This window comes from Geospiza fortis, unplaced genomic scaffold (assembly GCF_000277835.1).
Source record: "Geospiza fortis unplaced genomic scaffold, GeoFor_1.0 scaffold55, whole genome shotgun sequence".
Taxonomy (NCBI): domain Eukaryota; kingdom Metazoa; phylum Chordata; class Aves; order Passeriformes; family Thraupidae; genus Geospiza; species Geospiza fortis.
The window spans coordinates 11,027,816-11,037,189 of NW_005054308.1; the positions used below are offsets into that span (position 1 = coordinate 11,027,816).

A 9,374-nucleotide genomic window follows, 5' to 3' on the forward strand; every position below is an offset into this window, starting at 1 on the left:
GCTTTGGGACAGAGCCTGGAGCAGGCAGGGACAGTGACACAAATCTCATTCTTGCAGTGCTTGGGTTGAACTAAAGGTGTTTGTGTCCAGGAGCCAACAGTGCCACTTCCAAGCTGTAAGAAGTTAGAGGGGAATTCTGCAGCCTGAGACATCCTTGGCTGTTTGGAGAGAGGATTGTTGGTTTTTTTTTTTTTTTAAGCACTGGAGGAAAAGGGGGATTTTCAAGTAATTTGGATGATTCATAGGAATGTTGTTAATGCACAGCTGAAGCGCCACCAATGAACTTGTTCCCTGGAAGTCTTTTCTGCAGAGTGTGTGGAGCTGAGGCCCAAATTTTCCAGTGATGTCAGGGCTGAAATTGCTCTGAGTGCTTGAGAGGATGCACTGGGAGGTGAGGAAAGAGAGTCTGAAGGAGTCATGGGCCCAAAAATATGTAAATGGCAGCACAGCTGATTCACTGCATGTCAAGTGCTGTGGAGAAATCTTCAGCAGCAGCTTCTCTGGTGCTCTTGAATTAATTACCCTGCTGGTGTGCAGAGTTCTGGTACTTGGCAGCCAAGGCACATTTCCTCTGTGGCTGCTTAAATCAGTCAGGTTCAAACCACTGAGGTGAGTCTGCTCTTACACAAAATAATTCAGCTGCTGGATGACAGCTGATACACCTGGGAGTAAATCATCCTCCTAAGTGCAATTTCTGGAACCATTTTAGGGAACATGGGTTTTATACATGTCGTGCGCTGTGGTTTAGGATGCTGGGGAGGATAAGAGGAACAAAAGCAGCTGGTGCAGTGCTTGAGCTGGTCCCATGCAGGCTCTGGCCGTGCTTGCTGGACATTGCTGCTCTCCAGTGGCAGGAGCCAGCTGAGCACACTCTGTCCCAGCGCCCCCATCACCCTCTTCTTGGGGTGCTTTGGATTTCTTTACACATTGGGGGATAAATTACATGGAGCAGGAGCTGAAGCTGAGTTCCCCCGTCAGGACATTGCAGTCCCTTCTCTTTTTTTTTAAAGCAAGTTCCTTCCTGCCTGAACATCTTCCCTACTCAATGGGTGAGCTTTTCAGGTCATTCAAAAGCTGATGCTTGCTGAGATTAAAAAAAGCCCAACAATGAGCTGAGAGATGCTGTTTGATTAGGCCTGAATTTTTTTCTCTCCCCTCCTCCAAAGATCATCACGAGCTCCGGTTCATTTGCGTTTGAGAAGAGCACAGGGTGGAAAGTGCCAGATAAGGGGAAAGGCTCATCACATGTTATTGTCAGCACAGCACTGGAAATGTCACTGATGGATCCATCAGCCCCTTGATGCACAAGGCCCTGCCCCAAAACCCCCTGGAGCAGCAGCCAGGACAGGTGGGTCCTTCAGGGAGCAGAATGAGCCGATGAAGAGGGAATGGGCTGTCCTGCCTGGATGCTCTTGGGAATGAGATCTGTCAAGGGCTCCTTCACTGCTGGGCCCTCAGCGAATTTCAGCACTAATGAGCAGCAGCTCAGCACGGAGCAGGGCCATGGTTTGCAGTCTTGCCCATGTTGGACACTCCAGCCTGTATTTAGGCACCCCAGGAGTGGCTCTGTGGGGTCTCATGATGGGGACATCCAGCTTCAGCCCCAGAGCTGGGTGGCTCTGTGGGGACAGCTGTGACACAAGGCAGCTGTGGGCTGACCTGCTGCTCAAGAGGACAGCCCTGGGAAGCAGCTGGGTGCCTTGAAGAGCAGGGTGCTCCACAAACACCCAAAATGCAAAGGTGGGAGCAGCAGGGGCCAAGGATGAACTTCCCTCCTGCTCTGCACCGACTGCAGCTCAGCACACACGGCACAGGCTCCCTCTGCATCATCCTCTGCTGAGGGGGAGCACATCCTGGCAGGGACTGCTCCCTGCTGCAGAGCTGGAGGGACCAGATTTGGCTGCAGAGTGGCTTCATGATGGGAGCACAGCTCTGCTGGTCACTGCCTGTGCCTGCTCTCCTTGGCACTGAGACTGGCTGGAAATACAGACAGAATTATTTGTCACTGAGTCTCATAGCCACACTCCTTCCTGAGCAGCTCCTGTGGGTCTGTGAGGTGGTGGCTGATGCCTGGCACAGAAATGTCACCCAGCAAGGACACTCACCCCCATTACAGTGCTGCTGGCCCAGTCCAACCCCCACCAGTACCTGGGGAGCAGATCAAAATCTCGTGTGGCTCAGGCCCAGGACTCATCACCTCTCAGGATCCTGAGTGAGGCAGTCCCTGTGCTGTCCCAAGGTGTCTGTGACCCTGCCTCCAGAGGGACACAGAGTGCCCTGTGTCCCCAGAATATGTGGTGACTGAACAGTGTCCCCCCACAGCAAGCCCATGTTCCCTGGGCTGGTGGAGCCATGCTCCTGGGACTGGAATCCCACCTGCCTTCCCTTGAGGAGATTTTTCACTTTGAAACTTCTCAAGAAAATTCAGACATGTGGGACTTGCCTGCCCTCTGCAGAGAGACAAAAAAGGCCTCAGTCCAGAAGGGAAGGAAGGAGTGCTCAGTGCTCACACAAGGTGAATGGACAAGCCTCGGGGTGCATTCCCTGGGGGAGGAAGTGGTGTGCCGTGTTCCCAGGCAGCTCCTGATCTCTGCTTCCATCTCAGGACAGCACGTCAGAGCCACGGGACAGCTCACCCATGCTCTGGCTCTGGCTGTTGCCCACAGCAGATGTTTGCAGTCTTCTTGTCCCAGGAACATACCCTGAGCTCCCCCCAGACCTCCAGCCTTAAGGAAGAGGTGGTGGTTCTTTGTCTTTAATAACCCAAAGGATTTTTCTTCCATGAATTCATCCAGTTCCTGTTTAAATGCTTTGCATCTGTCACATCCTGTGGTGGGGAGCTCCATGGTTTAACTATACATTGCACCAAGAGCCACTTCCTTTTCCTCATCCCAAACTTCCCTGCAGGTAGTTTCGTTTGCAGCCTGTACTCCTGCAGGGGCAGGGCTGGTGAGTAATCCCCCTCCCTGCCCTCACACGCCTCCCAAGGCAGGGCAGATCTGCATCACAGCCCTTCTCCTGCCCACGGAGCCATTCGTCATGCAGAGGCTGCTGCAGAGCTTGGGGCATCCCTGCTTCCCTTCTCTGAGCCTCTTGCACACCCCTCTGGAGACAAGGAAGCGAGGAGAGCTGCAGGCAGCATCCCCAGCGTGGGCACATCCCCAGCTCACACGGTGCCAGAGCTGCCTTTCCCATCCTCTGCTTCTTCCCTGCTCATTTCCAACAGTCAATTTTCTGCTTTCTCTGCTCCAGGCGTTTTGGAAGCATCATTTAGCAGGACCCCCAAGATTCCCTTCCTGGGAAGAGATGCACCACTCAGAGTCTATCACTGGGCTGGCAGTGCTAGGACTGGTTTTTATGTGTTTTCTCTGTCCTTTCCTGAGTTCCCTTGGCTGTCCCCTGCTCAGGGACATGGACCAGCAGCTCCAAAGAGCTCAGTGCTGGTGCCAAACACGCTCACTTTGCTGGCCCTGCCCTTTTCCAGATAATTTGTGGACACACTCAATGGCTCCCCACAGGTAGCATCCCCAAGCTGTGAAAACAAACCCTTTATTCCAGCCCTTCCTTTCCTGCCTGTAACAGCTGCTCTGCCTGCAGGTTTTTCCTCTGTCCCTCCCCTGCCCCTGAGGGCTCTGCTGGGAGGCCTGGCCAGATCTCACAGCCCAGGTTTCCTTCCCCATCCTTGCAGGATGGTCCCTGAGCCCCCTTGGCCCAGAGCAGGAGCCAGGCCCGGCAGAGGTGCCAGGGCTGGTGCTCTCACCAGCATGGCCTGGGGAGGAGCTGGGGCGTGGGCTGGTGAGTCAGGGCGGCTGCAGGAGCTGGGATCTCATTAATAATGGAGACTCATTAATAATGGACACGTCCCTCTGACACTGCAGCCACCCTGTGGCTGCTGGGAGGAGGTGATGCAATGGCTGCTGGCACACAGGGGAGCTCTGCTCTCAGCAGCAGCAGTGGACAGGCAGAGTAACCTTGGACAGGCACTGCCACTTTGGCAGGAAGCTCCCCACGGCCAGAGCTGGGCTAACCCCACAGTTATGGGGGATTCTGAGCTGTACCTGGCACCCAGGCTGAGCTGGCAGGCCTCAGTGCCACCACAACTGGGATTCCTGGCTGTCATTTTATATTCCATGGCATGAGCTGCTGGGGTTTTTTCCCAACAAACTCCTCCCCTGTAAAACATCCTCCCTGCTCTGATGTGATGTGATGTGGTGGGGAGAGGAGGACGTGTGGGCAGCACCATGAGCTGGCCCTGCAGCCCCTCTGCTGCTGCTCCAGGGACCTCTGGAGCTTCCCTTCCACCTCCACCACTTGTCATCCCTTCTGGCTTTGTTCAGCCACATCTCCCTGTTTTCTCAGCCTTGGCACCTGGCAGCACCATGTCGCAGACATCCTTTTCACTAAAATCCTTCTTTAGGATTTTTTCCTTCTGAGAAGCTGTAGCCTCAGAAACAAATGTAAACAATGGGTTATCTGCTGCTGTGGAACACAACAGGTCCGTCTGGATTGGCCCAGCTTGGATGTTTATAGTTAGTGGCCAATCCAGAACTGAGGTCTCTCGGAGAGAGTCCGAGAGAGCGGGGTTTGTTATCATTCTTTACTTTTCTATTCTTAGGTTAGGTAGCTAGCTTCTGAAGAAACCTTTCCTTTCTTTTTCTTTTTAGTATAGTTATAATAGATGTATATATCATAAAATAATAAATCAAGCCTTCTGATAATGGAGTTAACCTTCTCGTCTCTTCCTTCACCCAAGAACCCTTGTGACCACTGTCACAGCACCACAAGTCCCAGCTCTCTGAAGCCTCTGGTGATCATTTCTCCCAAACTGAAGGGGGACCCAGGCATTAGGCTGCTCCCACAAAAAAGCTCTTGGTTGTGAACTTTTCCAGGCTGTAGCACAAAGCTCAGGGCTGCCCAGCCCTGCCCTCCTCCCCAGCAGAGCCTGGAGCTGGTGACCTGGCAGGCCTTTGCTTTCGGTGTCCTCACGGTGCTGTGAGCCCCAGCTGAGCCCCCTGGGCTGGGTTTGTGCCCTCAGTGGTGAAACAACACCCAGTGGCTCTCTCAAGGGGCACCTGGTACACTTGCCTGTGGCAGAGGCACGAGCCCGGTCACAGCACAGCCATTCCTGGGTGCACCAGTGGGCAAAGGGAGGGGGACGCTGCCCAGGGACTGGCTCAGCAGCTTGAAGGGGCTCTCGCCTCCCTGGCACCCCTCCCTTCTCCCTGAGGCAAGAGAAGTCAGCTCCTGCAGCTCCTCCTGCACAGGCAGCAGCTGCTGCTGCCACTCCAGAACAAGCAGGAATTTGCCTGGAGGAGCTGGTGGGGCTCCAGAGGTGTCTGATCCCGAAGCAGAAGGTGACTCCCAGGGGGATGTGCCGCCCCTTGGCTTCTCCCTGCCTCACCTTGCTCAGGAGAGCAGCAGCACCCGGGCTGGCTGTGGGCAGGGGGTGCCCGGGGTGCCCGGGTGTGTGGGGTGCCCACAGGGGGGAGGAGGAGGAGGAGGAGCTCACGTGGAGTTCCAGCTCCATGGGTGGGTGGTTGTGATGACGTGGCTGGAGCAGAAATCCTACGAAGTCAGGCAGGGAGGAGATCAGTATTGGATCAGTGCAAATGAGTAATCTGCAGAAACCACCAGAATTTTCTGAGCTCTTCTTACTTTTCTCATGTCTTGTTACCTCCTTGCTGCAGGCAGAAGGGTGGGGTGCCCTGTGGGATGCTTTGGGCAAGGAGCGTTGTCACTCCAGGGTGTGGGTGGCCCTGTGTGGGGCTGGACTGGCCTGGGGACATCTGTCCCTCCTGCCAGAGCTGCAGGATGCTGCAGACACCTCCATCTCTGCCTGCATTCCAGCCCAGGTGCCCACAGACTGTGCACACCTCTGCGTTCTCCATGCTGAGAGAGCAGGAGTCTCTGACAGGGCAGAAATACGAATATCTCAGTGCCCTCACACCAGCCTCGGGCTCAGCTGGCTGAGGGACTTGTGACAAATGGGTGAAAGGCCCAGAGCCACCAGCCCTGGGAGAGAAATTGGGATTTTGGTGTAGGAAAGCAAGGCAGGGCAGCAGAGGGGAGAGGGAAGGACCACAGAGGCTGGTGGACGTGAAGCTTCAACCACAAAATCATGGATCCAGGAGGATCCATGCTGTAGCCTCAGAGAGGCCAAGAGGGGCTGAAGCCTCCTCCATGAAGGAGACCTCTGCAAGGCCCATAAATAACCCTCTTGCAAATAAAGAGCTGACTCTTCATTTATTCTGCCTAGATCAAATCCTATCTGCTTATTTTTAGGCTGTGCTCTGCCTCGTGGTGCAGGCACGGGCTGGAGCCTGCAGCTCCATGCAGACCCCTGGAGCTGACTCCATTTCCACCTGCCTGGCAGTACCTGATGGGATTATCCAGAGCAGGCAGGCACAGCCCTCCTTCCCTCCTAAGCACATTAGCTGGGGAGGGAAGAAGAAGCAATGACATCCCTGTGGTTTTTCAGGAGCTGCTCGTGCTGGTGGCAAGCTCAGCAGAATAAAAATCTTTAATTTCACAGGCTTTTCCCTCCTTTCCAGTGGCTGGAGCTGCACAGCACACACAGCACACACAGTGGGGCTGCAGGCAAAGTCCACTTCCAGCCCTGCCTCCTGTGTGGGAGGAAGTTCTGTGATTAGGACGCACCTGGGAGCACATTCTTGAGCTGCTGTTTTTCTCCCTGTGTTTTCCTTTCCATCCCGTGGTCACCAGGTCCTTTCTAGACAGGAAAGAAATCCCAAGAACAGTAAGAATGGAAGAGATTAAATGGAGGAAATGTAACTTTCCTGTACAAACCTGCTGCTGGGGGAGGAACCCCCCACCTGCTGTTATTAGGCCGAGCCTGAGCTGTGGTGCTTTGCATGGCTGGAAGCTGTGTTTATTTTCTGAGCAAGCCCTGTTTAACTCCAAGATTGTCTGGAGCGTTCCCAGAGAGCCCCCTGATGGCTTCAGCTTTCATCCCAATATCCTGAGTGTTAAAGTTTGGAGTAGCTGGGAAAAGGCAAAACAGCAAAAGGCTTTGCAGGAGCCAGCAAGTTCAGGGTGAGATGTAGGGTGGAAATAACCCCATTCCAAGGTGAGTGATGCCTTCTGCCTGGATATTCCTGCCTCACATCCAGCTCCCTCTTCCCGAGGCTTTCACCACATCCTGTTTGGAGCCAGAGCACTGAACCATCATCAGGTGCTTCTCCAGCCCCTGCTGAGGCTGTGCTCATCACACAAGGAGTGTCCCATGGATTGAGTCCCACGAGCCTCATGGGGTTGGGTTTCTCCTTAAATACTGCCAGAGAAGGGCTGGCACACACTCCTGCAGCGGCAGTGGGTCTGGAGAGGGCTGGGCAATGCTCTCCTGCAGTGGCAGTGGGTCTGGAGAGGGCTGGCACGCACTCCTGCAGTGGCAGTGGGTCTGGAGAGGGCTGGCACGCACTCCTGCAGTGGCAGTGGGTCTGGAGAGGGCTGGGCAATGCTCTCCTGCAGTGGCAGTGGGTCTGGAGAGGGCTGGGCAATGCTGTGGAGGTGGCTCACCCCGCTCTGTGAGAAGCAGTTTTGCAATGGGGCTGCACAAAGCTGGCTCTGCTGCAGGAGAAGCCGGTCCTGCCTCCCTGCAGGGTCCCACAGGACACCTCACTCCCTGCCACAGCTTGATTTGTGTTGGCAGCGTGGGAGCCCACCCTGCTGGGTGCCAGGGGACAGCCCACCCTGCTGGGACACTTCAGCTTGGCTTCACCTGCCCACAACCCTGGGACACAAACACTTGTGCTCGACCAGCCGGCGCCTGCTTGTTTTCCTGGTGTAAGGAGAGCCGGGCCAGGGCAGCCAGCCCGCTGCCACACCTCCTGGGGAGCCCTGGAGCGGTGACAGCGCTGTCACAGCGCTCCCGGCGCTCCCTGAGCCGCCCAGGTGAGGCCAGCGGAGCCGCAGCCCCAGCCCGGGGCTGCACGGGAGGTGTGCGGTGCCAGCAGCAGGGCAGGAAGGAAACGGCTTGTGCTGAGGGAAGGAGCTGTCAGGAAGGAGGACAAGCCCATCCTGCAAGGAACTCGCTGGAGCCAGGCTATCCTGCCTCCGAAAAAGCAGACTGGAATGGGAAATGTGCCTGAGGGAACACCCGTGGTGTGAGCTGGCCGGGGAGGAGCTGGGGATGGGGGTGTTGGTCCTGCCCAGTGGGATGGAGATGCTGGGGGAGGAGGGAGCTCTGCCCTGCTGGGATTCCCTGGTGGTTCCTGTCCTGGATCATCCACAACGTCCTGATGGGAGCAAAGCAGCTGTGATGTGTCCCCATGGCTTTGTTGGACATGGCAGCAGGATGGAGCTGAGAACTCCTGGCATCAGAGCAATGCCAGCCCAAAGGGCCTCTTGCTGCTTCAGAGAGCACCTGGGCAAGGACTGAAGCCCTGCTGCCACCTGCAAGGGAGGAAGGACATCTGTGTGCCCAAGGCCACAGTCAGGTAATGCCCTCGCTGCCCAGCCGTGTGTGGGTCCCTCCTGTGGCCGTGTCACTGCCTGAGCCCATATGGCACAGACCAGCCTGGCAATGATCCTCCTGGGGCGCTTCACCACCCACCCAGCCAGTTCCGTGAGTTTTGTCTCTCTGTGGGCAGGATGGGAGGCAGGCAGGACAAGCAGTGGGACAGGATGGCCTTTGTGGCACCAGCACTGGCTGGCAGCAAGTGGAGCAGGTGCATGTGGGTCCCTGTGCTGCCCTGTCCAGCCCACATCAGAAAGGGACCCAGAGGGAAGGGCTGAAGTGCCAGAGAGCTTGTCCTGGCCCATGGGGAGCTTTGGATCTGGTCACAGATGCTGCCTTGTCCTGCATGAGTCACTGAAGAACTCAGAGTCCTTTTCACAGCGACACTTTCTGCACACTGTGGGTCAGCCTGGAAAAATCCCTGTGTTGCCACCTCCTCGCTGTGGTCAGGACAAGGGAACAGCCTTTTCTCCTCTCAATAGCTTGTTTATAAGGATACAAACACCTCACCAAGTGAGAAAACCAACTTCATGCCAAGTAGGCACTGGTTCCCCATGTCCGAGCTTCCTTGGTTCTATTTTCATTTCTGTTTTCTCTGCCCCCGTTCCCGAGGCTGAGCAGCTGGTAAGGGACAGCAGAGCAGAGGGGCAGTGCCGGGGACACTCCTGACCTTGGGATAACACAGCAGGAGCCCTGAGCGTTTGGAATGGGCTGTGGGAACAGCAGGGCATCACTGGGGCTGTACCTCGGAGCCACAATGCCAGGGAGACATGGGGGACGTGTTCCTGTTAGCGGTGTCAGGGGCCAGGCAGTGTGTCCCCTGTTTTGCCGGTGTGTCCCGTGCCCTCCCGGTGTCCCCTGCTCTCCCGGTGTGTCCCCTGCTCTCCCGGTGTGTCCC

General features: G+C 56.0%; 1 protein-coding gene across 1 annotated transcript in view; it reads left to right on the forward strand.

The window, feature by feature from the left end:
* Positions 1 to 8,328: 8,328 nt before the first annotated feature.
* ARHGEF37 (Rho guanine nucleotide exchange factor 37) overlaps positions 8,329 to 9,374 on the forward strand; it is a 10,896-nt gene continuing 9,850 nt past the window's right edge. The window contains exon 1 of the mRNA XM_031055319.1: positions 8,329 to 8,456. The gene's annotated coding sequence lies outside the window, so the exon portion shown is untranslated. The remainder of the gene's footprint in view (positions 8,457 to 9,374) is intronic.